This window comes from Rhinolophus sinicus, chromosome 1 (genome assembly GCF_057876585.1).
Source record: "Rhinolophus sinicus isolate RSI-liver-muscle chromosome 1, RSI-T2T, whole genome shotgun sequence".
In the NCBI taxonomy this organism is placed as follows: Eukaryota; Metazoa; Chordata; class Mammalia; order Chiroptera; family Rhinolophidae; genus Rhinolophus; species Rhinolophus sinicus.
Window position 1 is genome coordinate 208,498,287 of NC_142501.1, and position 15,065 is coordinate 208,513,351.

The 15,065-nt window shown below is 38.4% G+C and overlaps 1 long non-coding RNA gene across 2 annotated transcripts in view; it reads left to right on the forward strand.

Annotated features, from left to right (window-relative positions):
* The window catches only part of LOC141568229 (uncharacterized), a 298,372-nt gene that overhangs the window by 200,252 nt on the left and 83,055 nt on the right, over nt 1–15,065 (forward strand). For both annotated transcript variants that reach the window (XR_012491298.2, XR_012491299.2), the window contains one exon: nt 4,471–4,500. This is a non-coding gene — a long non-coding RNA (uncharacterized LOC141568229). The remainder of the gene's footprint in view (nt 1–4,470; nt 4,501–15,065) is intronic.

Sequence of the window (15,065 nt, forward strand, 5' to 3'; positions counted from 1 at the left end):
TTTTCTAATTTCTACTTTAACTTTGGTTTGGAGGCAGTAACTGAAGTGTAATTTACATATAAGGACATACACAGACCTTAGACATAACAGTTTGATGAATGCTGACACATGTATACACCCATGTAACAACCAAGGCAATTAACAAAAGAACATATCCATTGCCCCACAATTTCCCTCATGTTCCTTTTAAGGTGATCCTGTGCCCTGAGGCTATTAGTCCTGATGTCTATCACCATAGATTAGTTTAATCTATTCTTAAATTCCACACAAATGTAATCATGTACTGTATATTCTTTTGTGCCTGAACTTTTTAAGTTTTAATATACAGTTTTTGAGATAATTTATTTTGTTGTTTTTATCAGTGGTTTACTCTTTATAGTAATAAATCATTATGTGAATATATCATAGTTTATGTATTCTCTTGTTGATGTACATTTGTGTTGTTTTCAATTTGGGCTATTTATGAATAATGACTTCATGGATATTCTTGCTTAATTCTTATCTAGCATATATGTTTGTATTTGAGGGGGTACATATCTTTGGACGAAATTAATATATCAGAGCCTAGATATACAAATAATGTTATAGAAAACTGCCAAACGGTTTTCCAAAATGTCAACGACATTTTAACTCCTATCAGCAATGTATGAGAGTTTCAGTTATTCAACATCCTCACCACATTTGTGTTTTTCGTTTTCTGTCTTTTTAATTTTAACCATTCCAGTGCATGTATGGTAGTATCTCATTACAGTTTTAAATTGCTGTTTTCTGAAGACTGGTGGTCTTAACCCTGTTTTTATTAATCTTCATGCTTCTTTTGTGACATTTCATTTCTCTCACATTTTTAATGGGTTGTTTGCATTTTTATTATTGATTTGTAGAAACTCTTTATAGATACTGGGTACAAGTTCTTTATTAGATACATGTATTGTGAATAGTTTTTGCCAGTCTTTCACGTGTCTTTTTTGTTTGACCACAAAGTCTTTTGAAGAGCAGAAACTTTTATATTTGATTGAGTCTAAGGGTCAGTAAAGTTAAAAATATGTGTGTGTGTGTGTGTGTGTGTGTGTGTGTGTGTGTGTGTACACACATATACATATGTATGCATATGATAGATAGATAGATAGATAGATAGATAGATAGATAGATAGTAGAGTTTTGTGTCCTAAGAAATCTATGCCGACAGACATATTATCTGTGTCAGTTGGTACTTCCATGGAAGAGAAAATAAAATGGAATTAGGATGGCAAAAAAATCATCAGACACTAACATCTATTGAAGAAAAGGATAAACGCAAGGTTAGGCAAAGGGAACCATCCATTTGAGATGCAGATAGGATAATCTGCCAGTTCAACAGGGAGCTACAGACAAAGATAGCCAGTTAGAGGGGTCCCATGTCAGGCAGACAGGAAACCACAGTCTTGCTCTCATTGCCAGGGACCACCCTGAGTGGTGTCATCTTGAAGGATGATTTGAACATTGCAAGCTGCACAGGTATAGGCTGGACCAAATCTGTCACATCCCACTCCTAAAGATTTAGGGAGAACCTCCTTCTCTGTTCCTGTTGGCTGTGCTTCCTGAGAGAAGGCTTAGAATTGGAAGGTTAGTGGGACACAGCACAGCCTGCATGGTTTCTTCAGCTGACTTTGGGCTGCAATTGATGCTCATTAACTCCTTCTTTCACTGCCATTATAAATTCCTCTTGCCCTGGCTCTCACCTTTGCTATTCTCTGTGGTTACTCGGTGGTGTGACATAAACTCTGATTTCTGGAGAAGACTAAGTCCTTGGTTATAATATTCCCCTCGGGCCACGCCTTCTGTACATGTCCATTCACAGATGGTGACCCCTCTTCTTACCTGTTGTACCCTGGACACAAGCAACCCATCATGTCCATTAGAAGCTGTAGCTTCTAGTTGAACGGGACTCTTACTGTGTTCTCTCTCCATTGTCCTTGAAGTTCAAGTCTGTGTATGGATGTTGTCCATTGCAGGCACCTACTTAATTAACTGACACATACATAAGTGAATCTTGGATTGTTTCTTCTTAATCATCTCACACAGGAATCCATGTAGCTGTGAGTAGAGAAAAGAGTGCTGGTATAACCATGTTGGGAACTAGAGGGGCATGTTGAGTATGATGACATGTTCAGGAACCTTGCTCATGTCCTCTGGTTCAGTTATTATACACCAATTACATCTTATGATTGATGGCTGCTGGGTACACACAACGTTTTAACTTAATTCGTCTGATAGGATAACACTCCTGATGGGCAGTTCTGAATGCATCATCACTTAGTATCCCCTAACCATGCCTTCTATCTCTACCAGGACCCAGTAGCATGCCGTTTATTTGCTCTAGAAGTACTGGGGTCTCCATTATAATTCTCCCACAGAGACTCACCATAAATTCCATACTGTATCTTTCACCACCACTGGAATCTGCAAAATTCTAGGGTCTTCTGCATCTTGTGGCCCAAGCTCCAGGGCTATTTGCATCACAGCATGAACTTTCTGCAGAGTCACTTCCTGCTCTAGACCCCACTCAAATCTGGCAGTCACTCATGTCACATCATGTATGGGACAGAGCAGTTTTCCTCCAGATTCTGAAGGTGTTGCACGTTTTTTAGGGGGAAGGAGACAAAGTGACTCAGGACACAGTCATTTGGCCTTTACGTTGAAGAGGATATCCTGGAATATCCTTGATCACGAGGCCCTTAAAACTTTCACTAAAGGGGCAGATCTTTGAAAATTCATAGGGCTTTTCTCTCATCCTCTAGAGAACATGTACCTTTTCATGGCCTCCAGCATGCTTGCCACTTTTTGCTCCTCCAGCATTGATATAATGGATCGATGTGATATTCTGTAGGATTCCCAAATGGTCCACATCTGTTCACAGTATAGTATTACACAAAATAGGAAAGGTAACATATCTCTGAGGCAAAACTGTGAAAGTATATTGTTGTCTGTTTTATGTGACTCTGATGGGTTTCTCATCCTCTTTCTTGACTTGAATTGGGAAGAATGCATTTGCTAAATTATTAGCCAAATGCCATGTACTCGAGGACCGATAATTCTGATAACATGACAGTTTCAAGTGAGCCTACTAATTGGTTGAGTTCATCATAGTCTTTAGTCATTCTATAGGACTCATCTAGTTGCTATAGGTGCCAAGATAGAAAATTATTTGGAGATGTATGATCACTCCACTTTGCACTGTTTAGGTCTTTAATGGTGGCATTAATCTCTGCCACTCTACCTCTTTGTCCCCCATTAGTATGTGACATATGGTAATGCTTTGATTAACTGTCTTGACTGGGGAGAAGAGGAGTTCCTCAGTCTCACTATAATAGCTCTTACCCTGTTGGGTAAAGACCCAGTGCCAAATAAATCAACAGCAATTATATATTCAGGGACCTGGGGCATGACCAATGGGTCTACGGACCCAGCAGACCTACTGCGAGGCAGATTTGTCAAGACTCCATTTCTTATATGGGTCCCATAATCCCCTAACTCCAACAGAATGGTCGTGAGCATGCTGTAGGTCTTTGGATGTCAATGGTCCATCCAGACACTGTATCTAATAGTCCTTGAAGTATATGGCTGTTCATTTGTATCCAATGCGTTATCTATCACCTGAGTAAATGGACACAATTTCTTTGGGCAGTAACTGGCAGAATTACTACAGTATATTCTTGATGTGGTGTTTCAGGAGTCCCTCTTCTAGTGAAATGATCACTTCTTTAGTCAATAAATTATAGGTCCAGGGATTTGACAATGATTTATGACTTTTTATCGTAACAAATGTCCCTCAGCCGCTGCTCATCTACTTGTACCTTCTTTTGAATAAAAGGGCTCTGTCTTCCATCTATCAATTATCTATCGATCTATCTATCAATTATCTATCTATCTACCTATCATCTATCTGTCTGTCTATCTATCTATCTATCTATCTATCTATCTATCTATCTATCTATCTATCTATCTATCTACCTACCTACCTATATCTATCATCTATCTTCCATCTGTCACCTGGCAGTACCCTAATGACTGTCCATCTCTTTGCCACTAGAAGTGCCATGATCTGCTAACCATTTTCACAACACTGTAGACCATCCCCTGGCTACAGTGTTGTGAAAATTGTTAGTAGATTATGACACTTCTAGTGACGAAGAGATGCTAGCCAAAGCTAGCATCTCTGCAGCAAAAGGTTGTCTGCTAGAGAAGTTCCTCACTGGATGGGAATGGCTAGGACTTTGTATCACTGTGTTGTTCATTGTCATGTGTCATTGTCATGTGTCATCTGAAGAAGAACATGTTATTACCTCAAAACCTGTGATGGTCCTAAAGAGCTAACAGCTGTAGGCTGTCATTTAACCAAACTCCTCAGAGACACTATTGGAAATGAAATTTATTTTTGCATGTGGACCTTGTTTCCTGTAATTTGATCAATTAATTTTCTTATTTTTTCAGGGGTGAAAGATTCTTGAGGAGTTTCTACAGGTAGGATTATGTCACCTATTAATTTAGTTTTATTCTTTTAAATATTTATGGCATGTCTTTTCTTTGTTCCTTTTCTGTGTTTGTTTGTTGCTTTGGGTTGTGTGTTTTCCTTCTTTCTCTTCTCTTATCTTCTCTCTCCTCTCTCTCCCTCCCCGCCCTTTCACTCCCTCCCTCCTTTCATCCCCTTTTCCTTTCCTACCACTCTTTTTCTTTCTGTGTTCAGTTCAAGGAATTTTAACAATTGTACAAACACATGTAACCATTATTCAATACAAGATACAGAACATTTTCACCAGAAAGTTCCTTCATTCACTTTCCAGTAAAATCAGTGAATTTTCATACTTATTTTTGTCTGACTTATTTTACTTAACATGATGTTTTTGTGATTCCTCTATGTTGTTGCATCGTGTCAAGAGTTGTTCATATTTATTGGTGAATAGTATTCAATTAAATGAAATATAACAATTTGTATATATATTTTCCTATAGATGGACAATTGGGTTATTTCCTTTGGGGCTGTTATGAATAAGACAACTGTAAAATACTCTTGTATACATATGTTTTTAACCTTAAGATTTCAATTATTTTGTGTGAATTCCAAATAGTGAAATTTCTGGGTCATAGGATAGATCTTTGGAGAATTTTATAATAAATTGCCAGATGTCATAGTGTTTATAACATTTTAACTCTGACCAGAAATGTATGATTATTCTAGTTATTTTACTTCCTTCTTAACATTTGCTATTATTGGTCTTCTTAAAATTCAGCCATTCAGGTGGGTATGTAGAGTTGTCTTACTGTGATTTTAAATTTACATTTCTCTGATGACTCGAGATGTTTAAAACTTCTACATGTGTTATTCTTTTGAGAATGCCTGTTTCAAAAATTTTGTCTTTTTCCCATTAGATTATTGTAGTCATACTGTGTAGTTGAGGATGAACTGTCACCCACCAACTTTGGTTTGGATATCTAGACCAATGAGGCCACCACATATGCGCTAGGAGGGTGTGAAAATGTTCAAGACATAATGAGGCATTCTGGGAAGGATAGATCAGGGTCCAAAATGGCTTGAGAGAATGAGATAAGAAGGCTGGCTTGGGTTTTCTGATAGCGCTGGAGTGATGATTTGCTTGCACAATTTGAACTACTTGCAAACACCAGCAGGGAGCACCTGGGCTTTCCCATCAACATACCCAGTTATGTGAGAGCAGAAGAGGAACGGGGTGGGGAGGGGCTTGAAAACGATCAGTCAAATATCAAAAATGGAGTCCAACTCTTTGTTACACTTGTCTATTTTTATTGATGACTTGAGGGAAATATTTATATACTATGAATACCTGTGTTTTGTCGGATATATCTGTTGTGAACATTTTCCAAGTCTATGGTTTGTCTATTCATGTTTAAAATATCATAGAAAAAGTTTAATTTTGATAAAGTTTAATTTAACTTTTTGTTTTCTTTTATGTTTATGTTCTTCGTGATCTGCGCCAAATCCTTGCCCTTTGCAATGTAAGGATGACATTTGTCTAGGTTTTCTTATAGAAGCTTTTTGACTTGGGTTTTAGGTCAGATCAATGATTGATTTGGGCTCATTCTTTTGTGATTCAGTTTTGGTAGGATTTGAGGTTTTTGTTGTTGTTTTTCCATGTAGATATCCTTTTGTTCCAGATGCAATTTCTTAACAAAGTTTTTCTTTTTCCTTTTGAATTAACTTGGTGTGTTGGTCAAAATCAGTTGATTGCATATGTGTGGGTCAATCAGAACTCCCTTCGCTGCTCCGCTGATCTATTTGTTGCCCTTAAGATGATACCACATTGTGTGGTTTTATAGTAAGTGTTAAAATCAGGAAGTGAAAGCCCTCCAACATTTTTCTTCTATTTCAAGATGCTTTAGCTGTGCTCAGCCCTTTAAATTTCCATATAAATTTGAGAATTAGCATGTCTATTCCTTCAAAAGGGCCTGATTTAGTTTTCACAGGGATTTCATTGACTTTATGAATCAATTTTATGAAAACACATCTTAAAAATATTGTTTCCAGTTCATGAATATAGTGCAGGCACTCCTGGCTTTGCATGGCACTGATATGCAGGGATTTCAGCTATGATGGTTTTGAAGTTCTGGATCCAGAAAAAGAAAGAAAAGGGTGGACTGAGCTATTCAAAGATAAGGTCAATGAAACTCTGGCTCCCAACATATTTAAAGAAAAAATAGCTTCTCTTCCCTGTAGAAATGTTACCCTTTGCTTTGTTATACTAGACTAGTCTATCATATCTTTAACTTTAGCCGGCTTGTCCTCTGGAATAGCACAAGTGAAGGATGAGAAGGCAGTGGGATAAAGCACTGAGGCCTCTCCGTGGTCAGGTGAGCAGCCAGCTTTTCCTTCTGCCTTGTTCCTAGGACCAAACTGTCTGCCAACTTCATTTGATCACAGTGACTGTAGGGCCGCGACTTCCCTGAACCTAACTCGGCATGTTTCCCCCTTTCACATGAGAGTCCTGTCCCAAAGCACCACGCTGAGGCTCGGTGGCTGCCTCACCCACCTTGTGTTGACCATGTGCTTACTGAGGCCTCTCTAGATTGAACACGGCCGGAGGCTTCCCTTCCGCTGGAAGCTCCACCCTGCACCACGTGCACTTCCTGTGAGACCGCGGCTCACCTTGTCTAGATTTTGTCAAATATGCAGATGAGGATGCAAGAAAATACATGTTCTCTGATCGGAATATGAATGCATATATGTTGAATATTAAATGCATGATGTAAAAATATTCAAAATCACTCATAATCTCCCAAAGCACAGAAATAGTTATTATCACAATGGTTTATAGTTTTTTACAAGGTCATGCATACATACAAACATATAATTGTGTACATGTCGATTTTGAAAATTTTATTATTTCCAGTTACTGCTTAAACCACATGAAATTGTTCTCCTTTTAAAAAGACAAACATTAAGGATAAAGCTAAATTCTCTATTCACTTCACAGGGTAGACCCCTTCCAGAGACTAAGAAAATGGGGGTACAAAGGCCACAGGCATTGGGTCCAATGCAGGGTGACTCAGAGGTGCCAGACCTCACCACAGAGCTCCTAGATGGGTGGGCGGAGGCTCCCCACTCACTTTTGGGCCCCAAACTCTGCCTCAGGTCTGCTTCTGAAGAACCCAAACTGCCATAGTCACCTTGACTTCGACCTCCTGCTCAGACACTCAGACGCACTCAGATGGACACAGTGCAGAACCCCACAAGGGAAATACATGATATTTGTTAGGGCTGAGCATGTGAGTCCCCCAACTGCCACCCCCACAGCTTGAAATCTTAATCCCCAATGTGATGGCATTAGGCAGTAGGGCCATTGGGGTCATGAGGGTAGGGTCCTCATGAATGGGATTAGCACCCTTAAAAATGAGACCCCAGAGAGTACTCCCATGAGGGCACAGTGAGACAAGTGTTGTCTGCGAACCAGGAAGAGGGCTCTCCCCAGACACCAAACCTGCAGGTGCATTAATCTTGGGCTTCCAGCCTCCAAAGCAGGGAAGCAGGGAGAAATAAATGTTTGTTATTTCAGCCATTCAGTCTATGGTCATTTTTTTATAGCAGTCAGAACTAAGACAGTATTGTTTTGTAATTTTTACATAAATTAAATTGTAGGAATTTATCATTGGGCAGCTTTATTTTTTTCTTTCCTTCTCAAATGTATGTTTAGGGATTTACTCAGATTTCTGTATGTTGACCTACCTCATCATGTTAAGTACTGCTTAATTCCATATTCATTTATTCGTGATATAAGGAAGTTTGTTTAGTTGTTTCTATGTTGACAGACTCTTGAGTCATTTCTGTATTATACATATTTGCTAACAGAACCAAAAATAATTCCTTTGCATATGACTCCTTCTGCAGAGGTGTGACTCTATTCCTTGGTAGATTATAGAAATGGAATTATTGTGTTAAAATAAAAGCTTTTTTGTTGTCATATGCCCTCCAACCTGGTTGTACTAATTTAGACTCTTCAGCAGTAAATATGAGTAACATATTCCTTACATACTCTATCCCACACTTGATGTGTTCAAGCCCATTTTGCCATTTTTGTCCCTTAAATTTACTGCTAATCTCTTCTTTAAAATGTTTATTGGGATGCATTTATCTTTTAATATTTTCTTTTTCTGTTTTTATTTCACTGCTATCATCCAAACTTTACAACTTCCATAATGCTTTCACATCTATAATCTCATTTTATCCTCACAATAGCAGGCGGAGCATCAATTTTTGTTAATGAAGGTGGAGAGAAAAGATTTCAGTATAAATGTTCAGCTGTAATATAATAGCATGTAAATACATTTAGAGGTTAAGTTCTGCAGGATTTATATATATTTAATATTTTAACATTTTGTTTTACTAGTTCCTGATTTTTTTTCCTGTTTCTAAACATTTCTGCGTACAGTGCACAGTAGAAAAATTCTTAACTCAAGGATAATTGAGAGGGTTTCTTCACTTTTAATATTGGGTAGTTTTCCCAAGAGAAAAATTGTCTTTTAAAAAAATATGCTATTAATTATCTGCACAAATTCCTAAATTCAGAACCAAGATCGTTTGCCTTGTTATTACATAAAACAATATAATATCATCTGTCCAAAAGTTATCCAACAGCTTCTGAGACTTTAATTAAATGTTCATTATTTTCTTGCTGCAACAGAAATGGAATTTTCTTAGATAAACTATACATATAAACTTGACCCTTAAATTAGCAGATCAAAGTGTGTAATGCAATTTTTAATGAGTTATTACAGGAAATCAATAGAAAAAGATGTGACAATGGATTTCAAAATATAATTTATGGCACTGTCCTTCATTTTCAAACTAATTAAAATTCCAGAAAGTTTGGTGCTAACTTAAATAAAGGGTGATTAATCACCTGATGGAATAGACAAATATAGGCACATCGAGTCCCATCTTTCCAGGGACAATTTTGCCACTATTTCTAGGTACCTCCAATACTCAGTTTTTGTAATCATCATATTTTTGTTGTTGTTGCTTTGTTGAGTTATGCATCTTAGCACTCATTTCTTTCAGTCCCTTCTTCCTCCTTCCAATACTTGTGTTTCTAAGATTTTCAAAGCTGAGTTCACTTACTGTGTGCCACCTCACTGTTGATCTAAGAATACGAGAAGCCTCTGCTCCACTAGCTGAAAAACCTTGGAATATACCATGCTCCCCACATCAGGGCTAGCAACCAGACGAGAAGGGCTTTCATTGCCTTCAAGTCCTGTTGTACTTTTTGCCTTTCTGTATTAGCCAGGGTTCTACAGAGATCAGAACCAATGGGATATATAGGTAGAGATTTGGATAAGCGACAGAAATATATATTTATTTTAAAGAATTGACCATGCAATTGTGGAGGTAGGCAAGCCCCATATCTATAGGGCAAGGTGGCAGGCTGAAGATTCGGGCAGTATTTCTATGTTTCAGTTTTCTTGAGGCTGTATTCCTTCTTCAGGAATCCTCAGTCTCTTAAGGCCTTCAGCTGACTGACAGAGTCCCACCCACTTGATGGAGTATCATCACCTTCACTGAAAGTCTACTGATTTCAATGTTAATTACATCTAAAAAATACCTTGACTGTGATATCCAGACTGGTGTTTGACCACACAACTGGGCACCATAGCCCAACCTAGTTGACACATAAAATTAACCATCACAGCCTGCTTGCAATAAGTCTCAAGACTTAGTGTTCCAGGGCAAAAAGGGAAGGAATGAGGAATAAAACAAAAGACAAAAAAAAAAAAAAAAAAAAAAGGAAAGAAAGAAAGAAAGAAAGAAAGAAAGAAAGAAAGAAAGAAAGAAAGAAAGAGAAAACCACAACCAGAAACACAGTCATGCAAACAGACACCTAATACTTTTGTTATCTTAATTGGCATTTTTTGTACTTAAAATGTAAGTCAGAAATTAAAGAAATACAAAAAATAGTATGATTTTCAGTTTTTCAGTGAAAGGCACATGAGCTCATAGAGGTTAAAAAAAAATTATCCGTGATCATGCAGTTGAAAAAGAGTCTTAAAAGGGTACTATCTGAAGATAATCAAAAGAATAGTTGAGATTTGATCTGGCAAGAAGTCTTGGCTGATGAAAGGTAGCTCCTTTAATTTGTGAAAGGAGAACAAGAAAAAAAAATAGGATATTTGTAAATTATATTGGGTTGTATACTGGTTACAGAGGGAAGTGAAAAGAGGAGGGATTGATTCAAAGGATAGGAGTTAATGAACTTGAAAAGGTGAACAGTTGCTGTGATGGGCATCCTGAAACAGATAAACTGGGATTGTAGAGTGGGAGCTATGGACTTATGGTGTGAGAGTCATGTCATTATTAATGGTGTGAGATCCAGGTATGTAATGACGAAAGTAGGAAACTGAAGAGGCATGAAGGAAAAAGTTTTGGAAAGAGACAAAGGAATTGAGAGACCCGGTGATGTGTGAGTTACCAATCTGTATATTGACATGCATATTCTGTGTTCACTGCTAACAAAGGAATTATGATAAGAGTAATGGTGGGGAGGAGGATTATACAGCCCGCAGCCACGGTCCTGAACAAATGGAAGGAAATGACAGTACATGTCATATATGACCACATCCAGGTGGTGCAGCTAGGGTGATAGTCTTACGGTACAACCTTCAAAAGAACTGGAGGTGGAGAGTGGGTGAGGAAGTAAAAGAGATATTTATGGAGTGGCATTGGCCCAGAGCTATTGGAATATAAAAGCACGCCTGAGTAAGGGGTCATGGCTGGAAGTAGGAACAGTAATTCTGCCACCAAGCACATTGTGCTAGTGAGAGATGAAGCCGGAGATATGTGAGGCCAAAAATGTTCAAAGCCCAAACAACAGTGGCCAATAGTTGGTGTTGTAAGGGGGGAAAACTTCAGAGTTTGCAGCCTTTGGCTTGGCAGGGATGTGATGCCCAGATTTCTGTTAGATGATATTTTCATGGCACCTGGGTAGATTCTACAGGAGGCAGAAAGTTATCCGATGTCGAGTTTTGACATATCCAATCCTATTTTACTCCTATGTGGTGGGATTATGCTCAGTTATAATTCTCTGCACATTCCTGACCTCGGGAGCAAAGATTCTAAATAAAGAGAAGTTTGAACAGAAAATGATACCCATGTGATGTGTAGCAAGGGGTTACCGTTATCTTCTTCCAATTTTACAAAATTGGCCATTTCTTCTTTAAATGACATGACAGTAATGCCATTCACTGCCAACTATCTGTCATTACGATGACAAAAATCATCATACTCTTGGATCACAGATATTAGAGAACCAATGAAAAATGTGTTGACATTTTTTTCACTCATAATTATATAGGATTGATTGTTTCCATCTTTAATTTTTCCAAAAATATATGTGAGGAAAATGTGCAGTGACTGAATCACAAATGACAGTGGCTCAGGAGAAGGTGGTAAGACTTTAGAAAAAAAAAAAAACCTACTAGAATTATAATTCTTGTATTAGTAGCAAAATATTCTTATTGGATGGTTTAGAAGCAAATGTGAAGAAATTCCGTTACTTCCCTAGATTAAACATTGTAACATTTGATATATAGCAACCGATGTAAGATTGGTTTGATGTAGCATACAGAGACATGCGTAGTCTACTAACTTCTTCAACGCAAAGAGCGACTTCTAGTTCTTGGTGATTTAATTAGAATTATAGAACTCTAGCACTGGTAAGATTTTTAAAGATCATTAACATCTAGTTCACCATTTTATTGATGAGAAAACTGAGGAAAAGCACATTTGGGAATTGTTAAAATTCAGAAGTCATGCCTTTTTGTCGACTAGGCATGGACCGTTATTTAGTTATTTTATAATAAGAGTTCAGTTTGGAATTTCAAGACACCAAGAAACCTGAGGACTTATAAGAGGATTATTACGCCATTCCTGTTTCCAACACAGAACAATGTTAAACAAAACTCAGCTACTCCCACAATAGTTTCAGCACTCTACTTATGAGATACATTTTTTTTCCAGAACTAAGCACAGATGCAACTGCTCCATGCATAGCATCTGTTTTTCTGTTTCTTAGAAAATTCACTACAAATGAAAATAGCTCAAGGACTGTGATTTGTCTTCTTTCCTGGAAAACTTACAAGAAAACGGATAGTAGGACAAATTACAACTCTTGATGCTGCAGTTGATCTCAAGGCTATAACTGACACCCATCTTTTATTTCCTCTGCCATATATTCTACCTACTCAGCCAGCACCTCTGTTGCTCCACGTGGGGCAACCCAGACCGTCACTCTTGAGGGGTCTGAACTCTTGGTTATCATGCATATCAAATACCTCGGCTGATGTATTAGTCAATTTATCATCAGTAAAACTACTAGTCATGAGGACACGAAGAGACACTCAAGTTTATCACTTGAGTGCCAACATATTCTTCCTGTAGGAGAAAGTCAACATCTTTATATTTGGGGTCATTTAGCATTGGGGTCAATTAGCCCTGCCAGGATGATGATACCTTTCTTTGCATATTTGTCTATTGGTATGAGGAGCCTGTGATGATCAGGCGACAATCATGTTTAATGGGGCTTCTACAGTGTGACCAGGTGAAAACACTTCCCTAATAAGAACCAAATCCTCAAAATTCGCAGCCCTAAATCTGGGATTGTAAGCAGTGTATGTTTCCTGATTAGGTGAATCAGAGTGACAGTGATTTGGGTCACACCTGCTTCCACTTTTAGTTCCTGAGAGGATATATTGTACCTATGGAAGAACTACATAATCACCATTGATTTAGGATATATGTTCTAGCTTCATGAATGGTACCCCATTCTCAATCTGGCATTTCATCCACATATTTAAGAGGTCAATCCATCTTTTCCCAGAGTCTTTGAGGTGGTGTAATATGTGATAGGAGCAGTCTGGAATGCATCTGTGAGTTATTGGCAGCCAATACTCCTAGGAACTGGGGGATGGATATGTTAGACCTGAAGAAGGAACACCTAAGGCACAGAACACTTAGGTGGTTACTGATGCACCCTGACTGATATTGGGTATAGTGTGACTACAAGATAATTCTGTGGACAGTCATTAACTTTCTGGACAAGTATTTTACTGAGGACCTACTATAGGATATGATGAGTTCACTGTGAAGTGAGACGCTAGAGAAAAAAATCATTTACTAAAATAAATGCTAGGACAGATATAAGAAAGAAATAACATGGGCTCTTGTGAGGGCTGAGTAAGACATTGTTTATGAATTTGCCTGAAATAGTATTTTGTTTATATCAGATAGTTAATATTTACTGAATCTTACAGCCTATAATTAGAATTTTAGAAGGGAAGAATAGCTATCCCAATAATTTTGATAAATGAATGATTTCTCTGTATTTGTTTGAGTGTCCTGATTTAAAAAGCGGTATAGGTGGGGGAAACAAACAAAAGAAGGGATTATCTGTCTGCCCATCAGAAGAATTTAATTAAACCTGGGTTCAGTGAATTGGTCATTGTAACACCTGGCTCACTTTAATAGATAATTCTGTCTGCATCCTGTATGATTTTTTGCTGCAGAGTAATCTCCTACAGTGTGGGTACGAAGAGAGTGCAGAAGGACTCTGAGGAGTGTAGTGAGACTTTACAGCAGCCATAGAGGATATATAGTAAAGGGAGGTGATCGAGGACAAGAATAGCATTCAGGGGAGTTGATAACCTGGAGAGCAGCCACCGGGAGCATCTTGAAGGGTGTCAGGAAGTTTAGTTGGTGCAGTCAACCTGACTTATTTCAGATCATAGTTGATCAAAGTAGTCCCCAATCCATCAGGTGGGATAAAGCAGCAGACTTTTGCATACTGCAAACAATACTCAAGTTCAGATGAGTGGCGGCAGCGTGGTTGTAGGTTGTCTACGTGTATGGAAGCCAGAAGCAAGACACACCCCTGAAAGAGGGGTTAGCAAATCCGGTACGCACAAGGACAAGACATAAAAGGCAAACAAATGACTCAGGGTAGTTGCTGCCCAGCGATGCCACGGGAAACACTGCATACCTCGTGTGAAGGGTCGGTGAGAACTCAGCCTCCGCCAAACTGCACGTTTGTGGGAAGTCGGCTAGTACTGCAAGATCTTAGACAGTTTTCAAAATATTTATGCAATACTTATTTAAATGTCTGTAAATTTCAGGTACGTAAGTGTTGGAACTAAATACATTTTTACAACTTGCCTGGACCAAATAATGTGAATCTGAAAATCAGATGTTACCTGGGGGCCTCCACTTTGCAACTTTGAAATAAAAATTTGTCAGCATCTTAATGTAGAGGGTATAGCTTTAGAGGAGGGCTTTTGTGCCTTCAGGGATCTAAGTGTGAATCACAAAACTGAGGCCCCATTCCTGTAATCTGGGTTGGAGTCTCAGTGCAGGGGTGAGGATGAAACTAGAGCTCTGTGGGCAAGGCTGGTGCCCACTATTCACCATATTGGTGTAAAAGGCTAAATACCTCCTTCTAGTTCGGGAGCCCTCCACACTGAGAAGACTGCTTCTTCTCAACGGAGGACACAAATAAGGTCTAAATAATCATTCA